At 38.1% G+C, this 25469-nt stretch overlaps 1 long non-coding RNA gene across 1 annotated transcript; it reads left to right on the forward strand.

Moving 5' to 3' along the window:
• Window positions 1–3601: 3601 nt before the first annotated feature.
• LOC133569538 (uncharacterized) lies at window positions 3602–19139 on the forward strand. The gene is made up of 5 exons (XR_009809826.1): window positions 3602–3897; window positions 5832–5883; window positions 12439–12477; window positions 15177–15252; window positions 18064–19139. It is a non-coding gene; the product is annotated as an uncharacterized LOC133569538 (long non-coding RNA).
• Window positions 19140–25469: the final 6330 nt, after the last annotated feature.

The raw sequence follows: 25469 nt of genomic DNA on the forward strand, positions 1-25469 counted from the left end.
GTCCAATAATATATATTATTATTCAAAGTGATCAAGTATCTCTAATTTCAAACCCACTTGAGGAAAATTCATTAAACCCTTTTAAATGCACGCCATCATGTCACAGAGCCCTTCAATTATAATTACCATTCATAGAAATTGCTTCAAGTGCTATTACTAGGTTACTTCCAATGCATTTAAGCTTTTTTTTTTTACATTTTTTATTAATTTACTTAAATGATTCAATCAAATGGCCTACTTTAAAGGAAGGGGGAGCGAATAATGATTGAAAAAACAAAAGCGAAAGTAGTATCAAGAGTTAAAAAACAGACGAGGCAGTCAAAACAGGTTGTGTGTAAGTGCACAGTAATGCAGTGTAAATCATCACAGAGTGGCTGTCATTAAGGGGCTTAATCCTGCCTGTCAATCTGCAGTCGGGTGCCGAGGGCCCGGTACAGCACCCTGAGGAACCCCAGTTCTGAGTTAACAGTTTTTCCCAGGAAAGTTGTGTGTGTGTGTGTGTGTGCGTGTGTGTGTGCATGTGTGTGTGTCACAATTCCCTCTCCTGTAGGACAATGGTGATGAAAAGAAGCAGCAGGATTCGGCTTCATCTCTCTTCATTCGCAGACAGCCAGTATTCTTCTGCAAAGTGACACTCTCCTGCCACACACACACACACACACACACACACATACACACACCCTTTTCCAAGAGAGCCCTCCATGAAGGACATCTACAACTTTTCATAAAATATAGCAGAACTGTAAATCATTTAAAGTCTGTGTACTAACTGAAACGGTTGGGAATATGCATAAAACATACTAATGTTAGGTAAAATATAAAAATAGTTTGTAAATTTTCGATTGCATTTTTCCTTTCACTTTCTGTGCTAAAGTCTGTCTTATTTTTTTTCTAATTATCTTTGCTTCCTAGTCTGGCGTGCTTGTTATATTTATATATACATATGTATACATATATGTATGTATACATATGTATATGTGTAATAGATATTATCACATATATGTGTAATACATATATATGCGTGTATATTTATGTATATATATATATATGTATGTGTATATATATATATATATATATATATATATGTGTGTCTTTATATATGTGTGTCTTTATATATGTATATATTCTATATATGTGTGTATATATGTACAAACCCTGTTTCCATATGAGTTGGGAAATTGTGTTAGATGTAAATATAAACAGAATACAATGATTTGTAAATCCTTTTCAACCCATATTCAGTTGAATGCACTACAAAGACAAGATATTTGATGTTCAAACTCATAAACTTTTTTTTGCAAATAATTAACTTAGAATTTCATGGCTGCAACACGTGCCAAAGTAGTTGAGAAAGGGCATGTTCACCACTTTGTTACATCACCTTTTCTTTTAACAGCACTCAATAAATGTTTGGGAACTGAGGAAACTAATTGTTGAAGCTTTGAAAGTGGAATTATTTCCCATTCTTGTTTTATGTAGAGTTTTAGTCGTTCAACAGTCCGGGGTCTCTGCTGTCGTATTTTACACTTCATAATGCACCACACATTTTCGATGGGAGACAGGTGTGGACTGCAGGTGGGCCAGGAAAGTACCTGCACTCTTTTACTACGAAACCACGCTGAAATAAGCAGGGGCGTCCATGATAACGTTGCTTGAATGACAACATATGTTGCTCCAAAGCCTGTATGGACTATTCAGCATTAATGGTGCCTTCACAGATGTGTAAGTTACCCATGCCTTGGGCACTAATACACCCTCATACCATCACAGATGCTTGCTTTTGAACTTCGCGCCTATAACAATCCGGATGGTCATTTTCCTCTTTGTTCCGGAGGACACCATGTCCACAATTTCCAAATATAATTTGAAATGTGGACTCGTCAGACCACAGAACACCTTTCCACTTTGCATCAGTCCATCTTAGATGAGCTCGGGCCCAGCGTAGCCAGCAGTATTCCTTGGTGTTGTTGATAAATTGGTTTTGCTTTGAATAGCAGAGTTTTAACTTGCTCTTACTGATGTAGTTACTGACAGTGGTTTTATGAAGTGTTCCTGGGCCCATGTGGTGATATCCTTTACACACTGATGTCTGTTTTTGATGCAGTACCGCCTCAACGGTCGGTATTATCTTTGCTTACGTGCAGTGATTTCTCCAGATTCTCTGAACCTTTTGATAATTTTACAGACTGTAGATGGTAAAATCCTTAAATTCCTTGCAATAGCTCGTTGTGAAATGTTGTTCTAAAAATGTTCAACAATTTGCTTACAAATTGGTGACCCTCACCCCATCCTTATTTGTGATTTACTTAGCATTTCATGAAAGCTGCTTTTATACCCAATCATGGCACCCACCTGTTCCCAATTAGCCTGCACACCTGTGGGAAGCTCCCAAAAAGTGTTTGATGAGAATTTTTCAACTTTATCAGTATTTATTGCCACCTTTCCCAACTTCTTTGTCACGTGTTGCTGGCATCAAATTCTAAAGTTAATGATTATTTGAAAAAAAAAATGTTTATCAGTTCGAACATCAAATATGTTGTCTTTGTAGCATATTCAACTGAATATGGGTTGAAACTGATTTGCAAATCATTGTATTCTGTTTATATTTACATCTAACACAATTTCCCAACTCATATGTAAACGGGGTTTGTACATACATATATATATATGTATATATATATATATATATATGTATATATATATATATATATATATATATCATCAGTGTGGTGTAGTATATATAAATTGTGCTATACCAGTAAATGTATTAAACAACAAAAGAGGGAGAAGCATTTGGAGAATTTATGCAATATTTTTAAAAGGTTATTATAAAACAATTCTATACATTCTATGAGTTTGTTTTCCAAATAAAGCATATGTGCGGAAATTAAAAAAAATAACATGTTGTAGTTAATAGTACTAAAGCAGTGGTTCTCAAATGAGGGTAGTTAAAGGTATGCCAAGGGGTACGTGAGAGTTTTTTAAAATATTCTAAAAATAGCCACGAATAAAAAATCCTTTATAAATGTATTTATTGAATAATACTTCAACAAAATATAAATGTAAGTTCGTAAACTGTGAAAAAAAAATACTACAATGTATTCAGTGTTGCCAGCTAGTTTTTTTGTGGACATGGTCCATAAATATTGATGTTAAAGATTTCTTTTTTTTTTTGATGAAATGTTTAGAAGTAAGTTCATGAATCCAGATGGATCTCTATTACAATCCCCAAAGAGGGCACTTTAAGTTGATGATTACTTCTATGTATAGAAATCTTTATTCATAATTGAACCACTTGTTTATTTTTCAACAAGTTTTTAGTTGTTTGTATATCTTTTTTTTCCAAATAGTACAAGAAAGACCACTACAAATGAGCAATATTTTGCACTGTTATACAATTTTATAAATCAGAAACTGATGACATAGTGCTTTATTTTTCTTCTTTGTCTCTTTTTTTTCCAATCAAAAATGCTTTGCTCTGATTAGGGGGTACTTGAATTAAAAATATTTTCACAGGGGGTACATCACTGAAAAAAGGTTGAGTACCACTGTACTAAAGTAGTGCACGTACAGTAACAAAACAACATACTGACAGCGTGACTATGGTGTGTATTTAGGGCTAATGCGTGATGCAAAGTCTAAACAACAGCTGTAACTTTAAATTAAAAAAAAAACCCGAATGATACATTTCTATTCGGACACGCTATGTGAATATTTTTGCATTTACTGTGTGTTTGGACTTTTTACATCTAAATAATCATGTTTCCGTACGTGTCGCGAGCGGCGGTGTCTTCTCCGCACGCCAGCCGGCCAGAGTGACTCCCTGCCCGGCCAGCCTGCCGTCACTCCTCCGCTGACCTCGGCTCGCGGTCCCGCGAGAAAAACAACAAATAACGGGTGAGTTGTAGATTAGAGGGGATATAAATGTATGTTTTAATTCAATATCTGTCAAACATTCGGAATGTGACTTTTAAATGGGTTGTCTGGAGTCTGCTTTTCCCCCCTTTTGAAAGGGAAATGCAGCTTTACAGCGAAGATAGAGCAGGTTCCTTGTCAGCTTTGACCAGGAAGCTCGAATCAAAACCCCAGAATAAGTCCGAATAGCGTTGTATGTTTAAAAACAACCATATTAACTTTAAGTATATTTTCTGATTAAATACAAAATGGCGAAAATGTAGAAAGGCTGGCATAGTCGGCACTGATTAATTCACGGCCAGTTAGGTCTGAGTGCAATCATTTATATATAAAATATTTACATTTTGAATAACTCTAGTCGTGTTTCTAATTTATTTAGCTGAATTGTTTAAGTCTAAGTAGCTTTCTTTTTTTTTTCTAACTTTGTTTTTCGAAAATATAACTACAGCTAGCATAGTTGGAACTGATGATTTCATGGTCAGCCTGGACTTTCAAAAATCCTTTTATTTAAAAAAATAAATATTTACACATATATAAAACAGTCTAGTTTTGTTTCGATGTGATTTGTTGCGCGTGTATTGTTTTTAATTGCATTTTATGCAATTAAAATCAATAAGACTTATGGCTGTCTCGCCTTTAAGCACCAACAGGCAGGAGGGCAGTGAAGCTCACATGACCCCTATACCAGTGGTTCTTAACCTGGGTTCGATCGAACCCTATAGGGGTTCGGCAGAGGTCAAAACACACCCGACTCATCGTGTAAATACAAACTTCTCCTTGTCGGCGTATTACGGATACGACAACAGCTGACTGATTTGCAGGTGTGTAATTTGTTGTGAGTTTATGCACTGTGTTGGGTTTTGTTGTTTGAACAAGGTGATGTTCATGCACGGTTCATTTTGTGCACCAGTAAAAAAAAACATGTTAACACTTTAGCATGGGGAACATAGTCACCATTAATTAGTTGCTTAATAACATGCAAATTAGTAACATATTGGCTCTTAACTAGTCATTGTTAAGTACCGTATTTCCTTGAATTGCTGCTGGGGCACTAATTATTTTAAAACCCCTTCTCACTCCTGCGCTTACCAAAGGCATGCGGTAAAAGTAAGCATGCGCTATTTATTTTAAAAACTCTTCTCACTATGGCACTTACCAAAGGTATGCAGTAAAAATTTGAGTGTGATGTAAGCTTGGACCTTAAATCCTACTGAATAGCTCTTAATCTTCTTCCCTTTATGCGATTTCAAATTACCGGTATTGAAATCAGCCTCCTCCATTTTGAAAATGATGACAGGGGAAGTGTCACTCGTGACGTCACGAGTTTGACCAGGCGATAATACTAAGCATGCGCTAATTATTTTGGGAAGCGAGTTTGACTTGGCAGTAATTCAAGGCAGGCGCATACTATATGCCGTGCGGCAATTCAAGGAAATACGGTATTTATTAATGCCTTATTCGGCATGGCTTTATTATAACCCTAACCCTCTAACCCTGACACTAACCCTAACCAAATAACTCCAAAATAAGTCTTTAATACTTAGAATATGTTCCACTACTGTCCGAATAACTCAAAATTAAGTCTTTGTTACTTATAATGTGTTCCCCTTTCTAAAGTGTTACCAAAAACATTTGACTTTGTCTTGAATTTGAAAAAAATTTGAATGGTTAACACTTTATTTTTCACTAAAGAAGGGTTTGGTGAATGCGCATATGAAACTGGTGGGGTTCGATACCTCCAACAAGGTTAAGAACCACTGCCCTATATAGAGGTCACTGATATTTGTATCAATAATTAAACTCCCCCAGATGTCTTTTATTTTTTTTTCTGTCTTTACATTGCTTTTCCTTCTTTTGACTGAGAAAGTGGGAAAGTATACACAAATGACCCGTGCTGTATTTCTTGCCTCCTATAGTAAATGGACCTTCGAGGAGCTCAGTGGACAAGTGGTGCTGGCAGAGATGAATGTAAGCTTCTAATGAATGTGACAGGATATAGATGTGAGATGGTTTGATCATCATGTAAAAATAGATCAGTCACCAGCAGATCATTACGGATAATTACTTCCACGTGATTGGCTGTGTGCTCTATTCTCAGTATGAACTGTTCTCAGGCCAGCATGAGGAGGGACTCTCCTGCATGTGTGTGTTAGCAGTGGGTGGAGGGATGTGTTATTAATTATTTCCCCTTTTTGTCAGAGTTGTCAGGTTGATAAATTTGATTTTAGTATTCATCAAGAAGCACATGCATATGGTATGATTAAGAAATCGTCTCATCTGATTCCATGCACCCACCTGTGCATGTGTATCTTGTTCTTATTAGCTCATAAAAAATGAGGAGTGAGTTGACAGTTAACATTGAATTACTTAACTGCAGAGAGCACCAGACGTTTATTTGAATGCGGCGTCTGCTTGAAAAGAGGCCTTTATTGGTACAAATACTTGCATACGAGTGAATGACTGTGTATATGCAACATTTATTAGCACACACTTTTATTATTAGTTCCTATGAATAATGCAGTGCATTAGAGATGGCGCTAAATATCACTTCATAGACTCTAATCGAATGATAAATGCGACCACTGACTACTGCCTCGACTGTATCTATTTGTGTTTGCCAATATTTAGTTTTATTATATAAATTATTTATTTTCAACAACCCACGTGAAACAAACAAAGCACATAAAAATAGTGTCAGCGAGGCCTGCGACTAATTGAGGCATGGCGTCTGTTAAAGCAGAGGCAATTATAGGATGAAATATGGTAAATAGGTAACAACGGTTATTAATAAACACTTCCGCAGACTTTTGTTTACAACTGCAAGTCACAATTTGGTTAGTTCAAGCTATTGCTAAACTTTATAGTTCCGCTAAATGAGGGCTCATTTTTTGTCACGCTGATTTAGAAGAAAAGGGTTAACAAGAATTAAAAGAGGGATTTTCCCAATGTCAACAGCTGTTATGCTGTGCACCCTGGCTTGTTTAATGGTACAGTCCGTTTTTAATGTATGCGTGTAAGTGTGTGTAGGAGGGAGAGGGAGCGCACCCCCCTTTTTCTTTCTGCACCTATCCACTTGCCTCATTTATTATGCAGACTGGAGACCACTGGGCTGGAGGGGATGGTTGGTGTGTGTGTTTTGGAAGTTAGGAGAAGAGAGGAGAATTGAGGGGGCAGTTCACATTCAATGATCAGTAGAGAAACACACACAAAACTAAAACACAAAACTTCACAGTACTAAGGGATAAGAGAAGAAACGATTAAGTTCGTGAAGTATTAGAATTATAACAGTTTGTTGTACAGTTTTTAGGGGTTCATAACAGGTGTGTGTGTGTAAAAGCATCAACAAGGCTGGTTGTGTGTGTGTGTGCAAGTAACATGTAACTAATGCCACGCAACACTGCCTAAAAAGTTGTAAAGCAAACATATCCTTATAGAAAGGCTTGTGGCTTTCTTTTTAATTAAGTAGTATTGTAATATTTTGACCCTCATTTAAAACTGATCTATGTTACGCAGTTCTATTACCCAACAGCAAAACACACCCAGAGACAAGTATAGAACTAGAACAAGTGGTTTTTGCTTCAAGCTCGCACCCTATATAAAACTCTGTCGCTCGTTCCTAAGCTGTTGACACTTATTACCGGTGCCGTTCTTCAAGCTAATCTTTTAAAAGTCCCAGGGTGACGTTGGGGAATGGCCGCAGGAAAAGCGTCGGAGGGGGTCTGGTGGGGAGATGAAGGGGCAGACAGGGGAGGAGAGAAACTCAATCTAAAGCACCAGGTGCACCTTTTGTCGACATAATCTCCCGACCCTTGAGACCGTGCGCACACTGGCCAGTATAGACAGCCTGTCATGCATGCACACACATGCTGCACAGCTCATGCCCTTTTCACATGACCACACCTTGCTGGACCACACCTGTGTGGCTCCATAAGCATCAGCCATGAGCGGCAGTGAGCGCTTAACACATGTGGCATTATGTATGTATTTATAAATATTTAGCATATTTGTCACAATACTGCTACACGGGTGCACTAACTTATACAGTGTTCCCCAGGGGATTCACTAGGTCTGAAGAACAGGTGGGGCCCAGCCCCCAGGAGGTTCTTGTGATGATCGTGCTCATTTTTGAACTCACAAGAACACGTGCCGAAGTAGTTGGGAAAGGGCATGTTCACCACTGTGTTACAGCACCTTTTCTTTTAACAACACTCAATAAACGTTTGGGAACTGAGTGAACTAATTGTTGAAGCTTTTAAAGTGGAATTCTTTCCCATTCTTATTTTATGTAGAGCTTCAGTCGTTCAACAGTCTGGGGTCTCCGCTGTCGTATTTTACGCTTCATAATGCGCCACACATTTTCGATGGGAGACAGGTCTGGACTGCAGGCGGGCCAGGAAAGTATCCACACTCTTTTTTTACGAAGCCATGCTGTTGTGACACGTGCTGAATTTGGCTTGGCATTGTCTTGCTGAAATAAGCAGGGGCGTCCATTAAAAAGACGGCGCTTAGATGGCAGCATATGTTGTTCCAAAACCTGTATGTACCTTTCAGCATTATTGGTGCCTTCACAGATGTGTAAGTTACCCATGCCTTGGGCACTAATGCACCCCCATACCATCACATATGCTGGCTTTTGAACTTTGCGTCGATAACAGTCTGGATGGTCCGCTTCCCCTTTGGTCCGGATGACACGATGTCGAATATTTCCATAAAAAATTTGAAATGTGGGCTCGATAGACCACAGAACACTATTCCACTTTGCATCAGTCCATCTTAGATGACCTCAGGCCCAGAGAAGCCAGCGGCATTTCTGGATGCTGTTGATAAATGGCTTTCGCCTTGCATAGCAGAGCTTTAACTTGCACTTACAGATATAGCGACGAACTGCATTTAGAGACCATAGTTTTCTGAAGTGTTCCTGAGCCCATGTGGTGATATCCTTTGGAGATTGATGTCGGTTTTTGATACGGTGCCGTCTGAGGGATCGAAGGTCACGGTCATTCAATGTTGGTTTCCTGTCATGCCGCTTACGTGGAGTGATTTCTCCAGATACTCTGAACCTAATGATGATATTATGGACCGTAGATGTTGAAATCCCTAAATTTCTTGCAATTGCACTTTGAGAAACATTGTTCTTAAACTGTTTGACTATTTGCTCACACAGTTGTGGAAAGAGGGGTGTACCTCGCCCCATCCTTTCTTGTGAAAGACTGAGAATTTTTCGGGAAGCTGTTTTTATACCCAATCATGGGACCCACGGGTTCCCAATTAGCCTGCACACCTGTGGGATGTTCCAAATAAGTGTTTGATGAGCATTCCTCAACTTTATCAGTATTTATTGCCACCTTTCCCAACTTTTTTGTCACGTGTTGCTGGCATCAAATTCTAAAGTTAATGATTATTTGCAAAAAAAAAATGTTTATCAGTTTGAACATCAAATATGTTGTCTTTGTAGCATATTCAACTGAATATGGGAAGTTGCGACCCCAAAAGGGAATAAGCGGTAGAAAATGGATGGATGGATGGATATGGGAAGTTAATCGCACTATTTCTCCAATTAATCGCGATTAACTGCATTGTATACGCAAAGCCCAATAATGAATTCAAAAGTAGTGTGTAGTGCACCTTTATTGGAATATTCTCTCACATGAACAAAAGCGCCAAAACATTTGTTGTGCAAACACAATTTAAATCAGTCCTTGTTAAACAGTAGCAGTTAAATAGCATATTTTATGAAAATCAACTCAAAAAATGTAAACACAAACATTTGAGCTTATTGCCACTGCCAGGGTATTTAAGTTATCCTGTTTGTTATGGAAAATAAATATAATCTACATACAAATCTCTGAGCCACAATCATAACATCTGAACAGGCAATTTTTTGAGGTAACAGCAGAAACATTTTTTTTATCAGGGATCTTATGTTTAAAAAACCTATATTATAGGTAGTGGGCTGTTTTAGGGAATTTTTGATCAAATTATCCGTAGTAGCAATATTAATAATGTTGTGTTTATTCTACGTAGTGCACTTAAAATAATTATGACCATATCTAGGAATTGATATGATGGGAATTTTGTGATTGTTTGCTTGGTGCTTTGATAAATTGAACGCATCATATACCTGGTACTATATTGTGATGTTATGAGCCAGGGAAATAAAGAACTACCCTACCCAGCATGCAACAGGAGTGACGAGCATGCGCGATAGCCCGGTAAAGGTTGTGTGTCGCCATGACGGCATCTTGTATGTTGTGATATGCACGATCTGAAAGTAAACGTTAAGAATTCAGCCAACACTCCTGGTCTGCATTATTGATAAATAGACAGACGACACATATACTCCGCTGCTTCACAGGCCGCTGGATGTAGCCGGCAAAGTATTCCCATGCTAGCTAGCCGGTCTAGCAAGCACGCGTCATTCAGTCCAAAACGGCCCGATCTATCCACATTCAGAATTGTCTGGCGGTCGTAAGTGATCCCGGAGTGACCACGCTGTAAGCCAGCCATAAAATTTGCAGAATTGGCCGGTATTTTTGCCAAATGTTCCATCTTTACCAAGAGCTCCTCGACACCGAAGCCCGTCCGGGGGACGCCATCTTGTTAAGAAAAGGCGTTAACAAAATAAAAGCATGTAAACAACATACGCAAATGCGCGTTAAAATAATTGTCGGCGTTAATACATCGATGAATTAACTCATAATTAACGGATTAATTTGCCCACCCCTAATATATATATATATATATATATATATATATATATATATATATATATATATATATACATATATATATATATATGTAGGTGTGGGAAAAAATCACAAGACTACTTCATCTCTACAGAACTGTTTCATGTAGAGATGAAGTAGTCTTGTGATTTTTTCCCACACCTACATATTGCGCTCTACCACGGTATCGAGCACTATTCTCTGGATAATCCAATCAAGACATATATATATATATATATATATATATATATATATATATATATATATACAGTACAGGCCAAAAGTTTGGACACACCTCATTTCAATGCGTTTTCTTTATTTTCATGACTATTTACATTGTAGATTGTGAATTCCTGGATTTTATTCCTGGATTTTATTTTCACATTCTGTCTCTCACAGTTGAAGTGTACCTATGATGAAAATTACAGACCTCTGTCATCATTTTAAGTCACTGAAGCATTTAAACTATGACACCTGTGAAGTGAAAACCCTTTCAGGTGACAACCTCTTGAAGCTCATTGAGAATGCCAAGAGTGTGCAAAACAGTAATCAGAGCAAAGGGTGGCTATTTTGAAGAAACTATAAATATAAAACATGTTTCTAGGTACTTTACCTTTTTTTGTTAAGTACATAACTCCACATGTAGTTTTGATGCCTTCAGTGACAATCTACAATGTAAATAGTCATGAAAATAAAGAAAACCATTGAATGGGAAGGTGTGTCCAAACTTTTGGCCTGTACTGTATATGTATGTATATCTATATATATGAATGTATATATATATGTTTCTGTTGTATATATATGTCTGTATATATATGTATGTATATCTGTGTATGTATGTGTCTGTATGTATGTATATCTATATATATGTCTGTATATATATGTATATATATCTATGTATATGTCTGTATATATATGTATGTATGTATGTATGTATATATATATATGTATATATACATATATATATATATATATATATATATATATATATATATATATATATATATATATATATATATATATATATATATATATATATATATATATATATATATAGAGAGAGAGACGCCAGAAATGTGCTTTGTGACATGTTTTAATGTAATAATTCTCATTTCATATAAGAAATTACCAGTTTTGCCAGAAAGGCCATTCAACAGCATTCCTGTATGTGTGTTGAAGGCTTTGTTGGTCATCTGTTCTGAGGCTCCAAACAAGTATTGATGCCTTTCAGCAGACAGGATGGCAAACACAAAGGTTTGTCATTAGAGAGAGACATCTAAAAGCTTGAGATGGTTGGTGGGATGTAGAAGAAAAACTCGCCCTTGAATAATATCAGAGGCCGTGTTAATCAATGGCTCTCACAGGGGGCAGACCGGGCACCTCTTGTCTGGCGTCGTCCCTTAAGCCGCAGCTCTAAACTCGTGCAAGGCCTCAAGTGGGACGGAGCCAAGGACAGAGCAGGCTGCTCATTGTGATTTCATCTCACTACAAACATCAAATATGGCCTCCTTATCAGGCCTGCCTCCTCTGTCTATCTATCGCCAAGCCAATCGATATCTTCCGCTCTGTGTGTGTGTGTGTCTATGCCAAACAGGTCTGTGGGCTGTGCTAAGGTCAAAGGTCAGATATAACTCTCCAGAATGGAATGACAGACATGGCCGGAGGTAAAACGAGATAAAAAGAGTGAGCAAAAAGGGAGAGCTCAATGTTAGTCCACTGTGTGTGTGTTGTGTGTGTCCAAAGTGGTTGATAACAAATAGACAAAGAATGGTTGGTATTATTATTGCTTCTCTCACAGGTTTTGGGTGTGGCTTGAGGCGGCAAGCAAAAACAGCAGGTCAACCTTTCTGCCTTCAGGATGTCACCTTATACTCAGTGGACTCTACAAGTACACATGCACTGCACAATTATATCCAACAAACTCAATAAAAGAACTCTAATGCAATATCATATACTATAATATACCTTACAAGTATTGCATTTCCATGTAGTCTCTCTCATGATGCAGGAATGTACAGCATGAAAGATACGATAATAGAGTGATTTATCAAATAATCATGATTAGTTAAAAACGACAAAACACAAACCTAAAACTGTAATGAATATAACAACAATAAAATATGTTGTTGAAATAACCCCAAAACAGCATACAACATTACATAAAAAACTAGGGCTGTCAAATATTTACAATATTTAATAGCGATTAAACACATGTTGTTCATAGTTAACTCAAAGATATTCACGATTAATCACATATAAGTATAATTTTTCATCATTAATAATTGTACCCCATACAGATAATTTTCAGGGGAGGAGTGGCTTCATTTTGCTGCATGACAATGTTTTAACCTTTTCTATTAATTAATAAAATTCAATATTTAGCCTGCTAATCATTCTGTAATTGAGGACTGCACCAGAATACGTTTTAGAACAATTTACACAATATTGCAGCCAGCCAGAAATGTATATGTTAGTGTGTTAATGAATGCAAAATAAAATAAAATAAAGAATAGTAAATTGTAGAATGTTTTATTTTGATTGATTGATTGAAACTTTTATTAGTAGATTGCACAGTTTAGTATATATTCCGTACAATTGACCACTAAATGGTAACACCCGAATAAGTTTTTCAACTCGTCGGGGTCCACGTTAATAACATAATGTGGGATAGGCTCCAACACCCCCCGCCGCCCCAAGAGGGACAAGCGTTAGAAAATGGATGGATGGATATTTTTTTCCATAAAATATTTTTTTGGTCAGTATAATGCAGTGAAATGTTCACCATAATATTACAACCTAACAATATAACAATACAAATTTTTATAACAGTAAAACAATATATATTATTGAAGTAATAAAATGTGTTTATGGACTTTTTAATTCTGTATTTTATGTATGTATTTGTAGTTATTTTTTTTTAAAATTATCTTTGTAAAGCTCTCGTTTTAGATCACATTACTGTCGTTCCTCGCCACATTGCGCTTCAAATATTGTGGCTACCCCACATTGCAGGTTTACCAAATATATGTATATTTTGAAATTGTAGTCTAAAATGTTTGCCCCTAAATTCAGCATTTTCAAGCATACAAATGGCCCAGTTAACTAAAAATATCAATACTACAGTGGTATTGGCCACTGAAGGAGACCAAACCAATCTGAATGCGCTGTTCAATATTGTGGCCACTGATTGGCTCTGCCTCAGACAGCATAACTATACTATATTAAAAGAATGGAAAGGTGACTGTGTATTAATATATTTATTTATCCTATTTAATGTTTAGAGAGCTCTCATAATGTTGTAAATTGTATTTAGAAGGTAGTAAGCAGTTTTTAGATGGTCTAGTTATCAAAATATTCCAAGAGAAACTAATTTATCGCGGTCAGGTCCGAATGTACCGAATGCTCTGTCCGAGCTGATTTTTTTGTTTTATGTCTTTAAGGGACTCATAAAAACACAACAAGCATTGCACTGTCCAGTATAGACCAACGGTGTCAAACTCATTTTAGCTCCGGGACCGCATGGAGGAAAATCCATTCCCACGTGGACCAGACGGGTGTAATCATGGCATAATACCTTAAAAATACAACTAAAACAACTTCAGATTTTTTTCTTTGTTTTACTTAGGCTCAAAATAGAACAAGCATATTCTGAAAATGTAAATATCACTAATAATCCTCTTGACAAAACACTTCATGCTAGTTGAACATTCTGTCGAAAAAGTGGTGCAGTTTCAAAAACACCATGATGCACAATGACCGTAAACCTAATTTCAGTGTATCTACAAAGCAATGAAACTTTAAGTCACAGCCCACCTAGGATTGAACAAAACAAAATAAAGCATAAATAAAAACTCTTTTATGTATCAACTTTTTGACATTTCCACTGTTCACTTGCTTTAAATTTGCACAGAAGATAGTATTTTTCACAGAACGATATCAATGTGCAGTGTTTCATGCAGCATTTTAAGTGGGGTTACCAAATGTTTATTTTACTCCTGTTTATTTTACGTTCGGTCAAGGGGGAGGAATCACTGTCCAGCTTTACAGTGTACCTCTTGCTTGGTATACTTGCTCGCCCAGGTATGAATTATTTGCTTGCCTAACAGAATTGCTATTGCGACACACATTACCTCCCTGCTTGCCACTCAACATCAAGGTTTGGAATTGGGGGTTAAATCACCAAAAATTATTCCGGGCGCAGCCACCGCTACTGCCCACTGCTCCCTTCACCTCCCAGGGAGTGATCAAGGGTGATGGGTCAAATGCAGAGAATAATTTTGCCACACTTAGTGTGTACTTTAATTTTAACTTTAAAATTTAGAATAGCTGGTTCCTTTAGTTAAAAAATGCAGCTCAATTTTACACTTCGCAAACTCATCTTGCATTGAACCATCAGGCATCCCTGGTACATCCCTGCGTTAGACATTTAAATCAGGGCCATAACATTAGCAGTGTTAAATGACTGTTTGTTTGACACTTCAGCATTGCTATTTATGTTAAAGCTGACTTTGGGATCAATCTCGTTTGGGTCTTCAGGTGTTCGTAATGCTGAGTGTACACCTGCTGGATGCATCACAAGGGTTCATCATCAGTACACATGATTAATATCAAGGTAAGACTGATGTGACTTTTTTTTTGTTGCATGCATTGCTTATCTTCCAGATTTGCAATGGGCTACAATGCCTGTTAGAGGGAGAGGTAGAGGAAGGGAGGAAGAGGGGGGTGAGCCTTTGTTCTGTCAAGGACTTAACACAATCAGAGAGTACAGTGTGTCAGGAGCACACAGGCATATATCACCTTCAATCTCGTTTTAATGAAAAATCTTGCCCTCTCTAATATGTGCAAATTAACCTTCTCTCTCTTTTCTCTACCTTCTTCACTGTTCCTCAAGAGAAAAAAGTAACACACTAACGAGTAAAAAAAACGAAACAAAAAAACAACCAATTAAATGTGTTTTTGCGTTTCTGAGCTGCTTTTTCATGATTGTCATTTAGAAATGACACTTAATGAGGATATTTTCAAAAAAGACACGCTGACCGTTCTGTGCGTGCATGCCAGCCCCTGCCCTAATGGATTTCCTGGTATGGAATCCATTTTTCCCCACCCTTTTCGCCCTGCAGGGGGTCCGGCTTGCCAGAACAACCCCACCGCCCCCACCCTCCCTGACACACACGCACACACGCACGCACGCACGCACACACGCACGCTACTAATTGGAGGAGACTGGTTGTCGTAAAAATAAGTCGTAATCATTGTTTCTGTTACTAATTTCAATGCAGGTGCAAATTGGGATCAGGAAGTGATTACATTTACATATATCATTTTAATATAAACTTTAAAAGCCAACGATGTGTCATATAACCTGCAAATACCTACATGTCGTGCCTGCGGGGGGCCTCTGGCACCAGCAAAAGGTGGGCGGGTCGGTGCATGCAAATCATAGCCATCGACAGCTTGTGATGAAGTGAGACGTAGTGGCGTAAACAGAGTGTGCCGTTACCATGGAAGCCACTTTCACCTCTCAGGCCCAGATAGGAGGAGAGAGCACAAAGAGACACAGGAGAGGGAAGAAGGAAAAAGGCAGGGTGAAGGAAAAACTCAATCCTTTGGTAACATTTCACTGGTTTCTCCAAACCTGTGTGAGCACTGTCGTTTCCAAAGCAGAGGTACTTGTTTAACACACTTTGTCATCTTTAAGGCACATTTGACACCTGAAGTTCACCTTGTTTAACTGATGCCGTAAATAATAGAAATCAATAGAAAAGACTAGAACTTAAAGCCCATGGTATTCTCACTAATGCACAAACACATGCTTGTGTAATATGTACATCATATCATTATTGTCATTGCTCTTGCCACCAGTATTTGCCTATGTGGAATTACAATAAAATACTAAAAACTAGGCCACAAAGCCAGATAAGTTGCAGTAACATGTTGCATTATGAAGCAATGGTACATGCAAACACTGTAGACCAGGATAAGCGCAGGACAGGTAAGACTTTGCATTGTTTTTTGCATAGTTCCAGAAATTTGTTAAAAAAAGCAGCACTTTCAAAAAGTTTCAATCTGGACATTTGTATTTCTGTATGTGATTCGTTTTTTGTTTTTTTTTTAGATTTTGCACATATTTTCATCACTTCTTTATTAGAAAATAAAAAACTAAGTAACAAAGTCTTCATGTTCTTTCTTGAATTAAGTAGTGTTTCTCATTATCAAAGTGTTGGCACTCGTAACTTTTTTGGACCCAATGGGGCTTATTTTATAGTTGTAGCCAATAAATAATGACGCATGGCCTTCATTGTTTGGACACTTGATTCCAAGGAATTATACACGGGTAAATGGATTAGTTTGCTACGCACAATGTTTAATGACGATAATCGATGAGTAGACGAAAATCAGGGCAAAATTTGGCAAATATTGCCCAAAGTGGGTTGTATGAAAACCGAGATATAGTCGCCCCAGTTAATTCGTTCTGTATGACTGCGATAAACACATTTTCTTTCACTAAACAAGAATCAATATTTGTAAATCTAATATTTACAGCAAAAAATACCTTCATATGACTTTCTGAATACGTTTTTTTAATATTATGAGAACCATCTTGACATGAAACAACACCCTTTAGTCACCTTTACATGCTTTTAATCCAAGCCTGAGGCTGAGCCAATCGGTGAACACGATACTGAACAGCGAGCTCTGATTGGTTTGCTCTCATCTCGTGGCCAATACTACTGTAGTTTTTTAAGAAAAAAATTATTTAGCCACTTTTATGCTTGAAAATGTTAAACGTAGGCCCAGAATGTTTCAATCAGCAATGGGGTGAAGCTGCTATATTTGAAGTGGGACGTTATCAATTTCTATGTGATAAAAAATATACTATACCGTATTCATTAAAAATGTATTATTTGCAAACCAGTGTCCTCTGCAGTGGACATTTGTGTTTTGCACAACGAGGTTGTTTTTTTAGCGAAATTTGCAACTCTGACAAAGAAATACACCAAAAACGGATTCCTTATGTGAATGCATACATTTAAATATGATAAATTGCATACAGTAACAGGACATTTTTAATCAAGCAACAGGTTATCACAATCGTTTAGTGGGAAATAATAAAAAAACTAATGATGGACATTAAGTAACCCCACAACTACGTCACCAGTAGTACTAAATTATTCTCAGAATATTTAAGTTGAGGACATGAAGTAACACATTTTTGCTTGCATTTGTGAGTATCTTGCTGAACGTCTTCTGCATCCAGCAATGTATTAATATTCAAGCACCACACATGAACTTGAACATCATATGACATCTGATGAAAAAACCCTGGGTATAATAACATTTTTTTTCTTCTTTATGCTCTAAAAAAATGTATCCATATAACTTAATTCAAGAGGATATTTTCTTCTAAATGTCTTTCTTTTAGACGTTTAGCTGCAATCATGTTGGAGTTGCTCCGCCTCAGAGGCTGATTGGTACCGAGTGGAAGAAGCATTGGAGGAGGATGAGGAGGAGGAGGAGGAGGAAGAGGCGCCGCAAAAAAAAAAGGTCAGATGAGCGAGGCCGTTGTAGCCAAGCTTGCTTTGAAGCTTGGCCAAGGAGGCTACAGGAGGTAATCAGAGGAAAATATGTCCCCTTCCTCCTCTTCGTCTTTTAGACCTCCATTAGACCAACCTGCATCTGTCTGGGAAAATTGATTTTCTCCCTCCTTTTATTCCCATTTGTCGCTGCACTCTAAAGAGAGAGAGAGTTGGAGGGAAAAAGAAGTAGTTAGGTCACGACAGGTTGTTCACACTTGTACTTCCACACCTCGGCTGGGATCTCATCTCTGACATTAGTGAACACACAGCAAAGCCTGCAGGATAGCTTTTTTTTTTGGTGTGATCCCCATCTGCCTAATCCTTTCCTTCCTCATTCTGCATGTCACACTTCCTCCCCCTCGCAGACCCGCACTGCGAGAGCCAAGTCTTGGATCAATGCTCCATTGATTTTGCTATCAATGAACATTAGTATGGATCAGACTGCAGCTTTACGCCCATGCACACATATACATATAAAAAAAAAGCCCAGTAATAGAAATAAAGGAGCGGCACAGCAGCCAATCAATGAACAGCAAGACAGAACGGCCTGCAAATGAAATCAGACGTGGTGTTTGTTCCTGCACTCATCGGTCAAGCGCTCGCGCGTCGATTCTCTGCAGAATAATCCAGCATGGTGGTCGGGCAGCCTTGATAATGATGGCCGGGCAGCCTTGATAATGGCCGCTAATCGTGACAGTGAATGGACGCCGCCTCTCCTTCTCTTCTCTCACCCTATAATAGGCTTCCAGTCAGGTGAAGATTGACACTACCCCCCCACGTCTCGCCGGGCTCCTTTTGTGTGCGACATTGTGTTCATTCCACATGGCGGCCATCGTGCCTCCACTAGAGCGACACGGTGTTAGTCTTTATTTAACTCACAAGTGAACATCACAGGAGATGTAGGAAAAAATCTCCTATAACACAGGCACATTTAGTATTATTTCAAAATAAAAGTACACTATTAGAAATTAGCAGGATTGGTCCTTTTCAGCCTGTTGTCATGACAATTTAGTAGGATTTCATACAAACTATGGTATGCATTTAACAACAATTTAACAACTATCCAATAATTTCAACAAAAAAAAAGTAACTCCCTGTGATTAATTGCCTGACTGATCATATAGAAAGCCCTTTGAGCCTGTTTGCTTAAGAATTCAATAGCATTTTATACAAAAAGTATCATATAGTACAGGGCTAGGGAACCTATGGCTCTAGAGCCAGATGTGGCTCTTTTGATGACTGCATTTGGCTCTCAGATAAATCTTAGCTGACATTCCTTAACACGATAAGTAATTAATAATTCAGATGGTAATCACAGTGTTAAAAATAACGTTCAAATTATAAAACATTTTCATGTATTTAATCCAACCATCTGTTTTCTATCACACCTTTAGAATAACAATGTTGTTAAAAATAATAAGAGACTTATTATACTCTAAAAATGTTGGTCTTACTTAAAAATGCACGCATTTAGTTGTATTCAGTGTTAAAAAATATTATATGGCTCTATATGGGGCGGTTTAGCTCGGTTGGTAGAGCGGCCGTGCCAGCAAACTGAGGGTTGCAGGTTCGATTCCCGCTTCCGCCATCCTAGTCAATGCCGTTGTGTCCTTGGGCAAGACACTTTACCCACCTGCTCCCAGTGCCACCCACACTGGTTTAAATGTAAGTTAGATATTGGGTGTCACTATGTAAAGCGCTTTGAGTCACTTGAGAAAAGCGCTATATAAATATAATTTACTTCACTTCACGGAAATACATTTTGAAATACTTGGCTTTCATGGCTCTCTCAGCCAAAAAGGTTCCCGACCCCTGATATAGTAGAATTAGTATTGTGGTACTATATAGTGGGATTTTATACAAAAAGTAACTTGTTAGTAAGTAAATTAGTTTCTTGAATATGAAGTAGGCAGTGATGGGCAGTAACAAGCTATATTTACCTAAGCTACATAGCGTAACCACATTTCTCAGTAGCTACCGTTTTCAACGAGGAGCTTTCCCTGCAGCTTAGCTACTTTTAGACACATGTAGTTCGGTAGCTTACGTCAAAAATACAAACTACAAAGAGAAAAAATGGACTGCAAATCCAGGCCAAAAAAATATGGAGAAAATACAATGACCTGGATGAATGAGAACATCCATACATACGGAGAAAATCCATGATTGGTTGGTGTTCGTTCGTATGATGAGTCACAATTGGCTAATATTAGAGCGAAAAATTATGGACTGGCCAATCAGAGGCAAGATAAGGCAGATAATCGAAACTAGTTAGCAAAATCATAACAGTAACACACTCATGTCACATGACAATTTATGATTTACTCTGTAAACCAAATCTAAGACGTCCAATACAAATTTGAGACCACACATGAAAAGTTTTACTGCACATAACTAGTACCAACTGTTCCCAAACAACATACAAGTCATTGCTGTAAGTAGAGAAAATTAATAACATTATAGGGGTGGGCCAAAAAAAAAGGCAAACTGAATAAATACCCTTAATGGTAGTTTTTGTAGGTCCCCAGCAAAATGACAAATAGTTAATAGTAATGGACCTTAATTGGGTCCATTTGTACATTCTCATTAACAATAACGTTAATATTACACATTTGGGCCCATAGATGTAAAAACTGTTAAATATAACAAGCTACTTTGCTGTGTAAGCTTCCCCTATAGTTTAGTTACATCTAATCAAAATTAATTTTCCCATTAGCATGCCAACACTGGTAGTAGGTTTAAAAAGAAAAGTAACGATTTGCCTTTAATAAACAACTGACCTATAAGACCTCTTTGAGCCTGTTCCCTTGACAATTTAGCAGTATTTTGTACATTAAGCAGATCATTACGGAGCAAAAATACAGTTATAGTATGTAAAAATTTTGTAGCATTTTATACAAAAACATAGCTCATTATATTACCATTTCTTATACGAACTTAGTGACACTGTAAAAATGTTCCTTGTAAATTCACACCATATTATGAGCTAATAATTGCATTACTTTCACAGAAACATTTAGAAGAAGAAGAAGAAGAAGAAGAATGAACTTTATTGTCATTATATAAAGACTCCAACTTAAGGTGCGGTAGTGGGAACAAATATGGGGTGAAATAAATGACATAAGAGGTAAAAAAGAAAAACTAACAATTGAAATAAACAGACTACTATCCAATAAAAATAATAAGCAATTTTGTACAATATGCAAAACACTATAGAAGTACAAAATACAAATACTGTACAATATACAGAGCAAGACAGGAGTACCGAAGTAATAAATACCAATCAGTGACGGACGTATTGCACTCGAAGGGTAGTATTGCACAGTAGGGTATTAGAGCATTTATTGTATAGGGGTGAATTATTATTATTATAAGTTAGAGTTCAACATGGTGACAGCTTTGGGAAAGAAGCTGTCTCTGAGCCTGTTGGTTCTGGCTCTGATGCACCTGTAGCGCCTGCCTGATGGTAGCAAGTCGAACAGGTGGAAGCCAGGGTGTGTGCTGTCCTTGGTAATGTTTTTTGCTCTGTTGAGGCAACGGGAGTTGTGTAAGTCCTTCAGGGAGGGCAGGGGACAGCCAATGATTTTTTGTGCCGACTTTATGACCCTCTGAATCGCCTGTTTGTCTGCTTCAGTGCAGCTGGCGTACCACACTGTTATGCAGTACGTCAGCAGGCTCTCGACAGCCGAGCGATAGAAGGTCACCATCAGCTGCCTCTCCAGTCTATTGTTCCTCAGCACCCTCAGGAAATGGAGTCTCCGCTGGGCCTTCTGGATGACCGCAGTTGTATTTTGGGTCCAGGACAGGTCAGCAGATATGAGGGTGCCGAGAAACTTGAAGGAGCTGACTCTCTCCACCTCCTCGCCGTTGATGTAGAGGGGGGCGGGGTCTGCAGTGTTTTTCCTGAAGTCAAAGATGAGTTCCTTGGTTTTTGTGGTGTTCAGTGCCAAATTATTCACTGAACACCACGCTGATAGTTTCAGGACCTCATCTCTGTATGCAGACTCATCCCCCCCCTGTAATTTACAGTATATTAGTGAGAAATAACAGCTAATTGTTGTGAAATATAAGTGTATTGTAATATTTTTGTAATCATACAGGACATTTTAATTACAGTATTTTACTGTGGAAAAAATGGTTTATATTGTAGGATTAAATACAGAAACTAAGATGATGCAATCAGTGCAATACTTAAGTATTGTATAGAGCAGGGGTCTGCAACCTTTAGTATCAAAAGAGACATTTTACCTCCTCTGCCACTAAAGACAAATAGTACAGAGCCACAAAACGTAACACAACTTATAAACTTTTAAAAGTTTTTATATTTTTTTATTTTTTGTTTTACGGGAAATCCATGTGAAATTAAAACTTTTTTTTCTCTTTTCTTTTTTGGCAAGTATTCATGGTTAGCTTGGCCAAGGGGTTGCACATTCGAGAAGCTGAACTAAACACACAGTCTCTCCAGTCTCTTTTACTTGCCTTCCTTGCGCCTCAGGACTCGCCTGTGTGAATTCACGACGGTTTCACCGACAGTTGGAAATTATAAAACGGTGTGGCTTGGGGCGGCAAGCAAAAAGAGCAGGTCAACCTTCCTGGCCCAAGCCACACCCAAAACCTGCTAGAGAAGCAATAATAATAACAACCATTCCTTGTCTCTTTGTGATAAGCCATTTTGGACACACACACAACACACCAGTGATGGACAGTAACAAAATACATGTAGCTAAGCTACGTAGCTTAAAGGGGAACATTATCACAATTTCAGAAGGGTTAAAACCAATAAAAATCAGTTCCCAGTGGCTTGTTTTATTTTTCGATGTTTTTTTCAAAATTTTACACATTGTGGAATTTTCCGAGAAAAGGCTTTAAAGTGCCTGATTTTCGCTATCTGTGAAGCCACCGTCCATTTTCCTGTGACGTCATCCAGTGATATACATGCTATCCAGGCGGATAGCACAGCAAGATATAGCGACATTAGCTCGGATTCAGACTCGGATTTCAGCGGTTTAAGCGATTCAACAGATTACGCATGTATTGAAACGGATGGTTGGAGTATGGAGGCAGATAGCGATAATGACATTGAAGAAGAAACTGAAGCTATTGAGCGAATAGCTATTGACGCTATTCGGCCATGTCTGCCTTTGCATCGCCGGTAAAATGTGCAGACCAAACGATCGGGACTTTCGCATCTTGTGACACTGGAGCAACTTAAATCCGCCGATTGGTAAGTGTTTGTTTGGCATTAAATGTGGGTGGAGGGAAACACTGGATGCAAATATAGCTACAAATGTACATACAGCTAGCCTAAATAGGATGTTAGCATCGATTAGCTGGCAGTCATGCAGCGACCAAATATGTCTGATTAGCACATAAGTCAATAACATCAACAAAACTCACCTTTGTGATTTTGTTGACTTTATCTTTGGAAATGCGTCTGCAGGATATCCATACATCTCTCTGCCATGTCTGCCTTAGCATCGCCGGTAAAATGTGCAGACCAAACGATCGGGACTTTCGCATCTTGTGACACTGGAGCAACTTAAATCCGCCGATTGGTAAGTGTTTGTTTGGCATTAAATGTGGGTGGAGAGAAAGGCTGGATGCAAATATAGCTACAAATGTACATACAGTTAGCCCAAATAGCATTTTAGCATCGATAAGCATACCGTGCTAATCGATGCACATTCTACGTAAATCAACTTGAATCCGTCCCTGATCGTGTTGTTACACCCTCCGACAACACACCGACGAGGCATGATGTCTCCAAGGTACAGAAAACAGTAGAAAAAACGGAAAATAACAGAGCTGATTTGACTCGATGTTTATGTGTTTGAGAAAATGGCGGTTGACTACCGAGGTGAAGTCACATCGCTCCGAGAGCAAATAATAGAAAGGCGTTAAATTCGCCAAAATTCACCCACTTAGAGTTCGGAAATCGGTTAAAAAAATATATGGTCTTTTTTCTGCAACATCAAGGTATATATTGATGCTTACATAGGTTTGGTGATAATGTTCCCTTTTAACTACATTTTCCAGTAGCTTGGCAGTAGATTTGGTACTTTTACACCCATTTAACTAGGTAGTTTACATCAATTGACTGCGATTGATTGACTGCGAATCCAGGGCCAAACTAATATGGAGAAAATACAATGACCTAATGAATGAGAACATCCATACGGAGAAAATCCATAATCATTGCTTGGTGTTCGTATGATGAGTCACAATTGGCTGAGGCTAGGGTGAAACGATATGGACTGGCCAAGTAGATGCAAAATCATTGAAACAAGGAAGCAAAACCATAACAGTCACGCACTCATGTCACATGACGACAAAGAAGTCAGAGACAGTGGGACCCTTCAGGCTGACCACTCAAAAGAAAAACAAAAATACATACTTGAAAATGGCAGAGGGATTATTTCCTGCAGATTATATTTTTCCTTTATTGATAAAGATGATGCGCAGGAAAGTGAAGTGAATTATATTTATATAGCGCTTTTTCTCTAGTGACTCAAAGCGCTTTACATAGTGAAACCCAATATCTAAGTTACATTCAAACCAGTGTGGGTGGCACTGGGAGCAGGTGGGTAAAGTGTCTTGCCCAAGGACACAACGGCAGTGACTAAGATGGCAGAAGCGGGAATCGAACCTGCAACCCTCAAGTTGCTGGCACGGCCACTCTACCAACCGAGCTAAACTCACAATAGTGTGTGTCCTTAATCCTATTTAGACAAATTTACAGTATGCATACCTTAGTTTTTAGTTGTTTACCCTAGTAAACCAAAATCATAACTGCTCTCTTCATCTAATACAGGGGTCCCCAAACTTTTTGACTCGGGGGCCGCATTGGGTTGAAACAATTTGGCCGGGGGCCGGCCTGTATATACATTATGTACAGTCGTGGTCAAAAGTTTATATACACTTGTGAACGACGTAATGTCATGGCTTTCTTGGGTTTCCAATCAATTCTATAACTCTTATTTTTTGTGATAGGGTGATTGGAGCACAAAAACACAAAAACATTCATGAAGTTTGGTTCTTTTATAAATTTATTAAGGGTCTACTGAAAATGTGACCAAATCTGCCTGGTGAAAAGTATACATACAGCAACATACATTATCAATTTTGGTGGTGTAGAAAAGTTACATTCAAAACAAATTAGCTTCATGGCATGGCCTCTTAACTGCATGTGAGTGATTATGATTGATGACACCTGTTGACTTCTTTGAGCCCATTTAAATAGGGCTCATGTGATGCA

This window comes from Nerophis ophidion, linkage group LG15, assembly GCF_033978795.1.
Source record: "Nerophis ophidion isolate RoL-2023_Sa linkage group LG15, RoL_Noph_v1.0, whole genome shotgun sequence".
Lineage (NCBI taxonomy): Eukaryota > Metazoa > Chordata > Actinopteri > Syngnathiformes > Syngnathidae > Nerophis > Nerophis ophidion.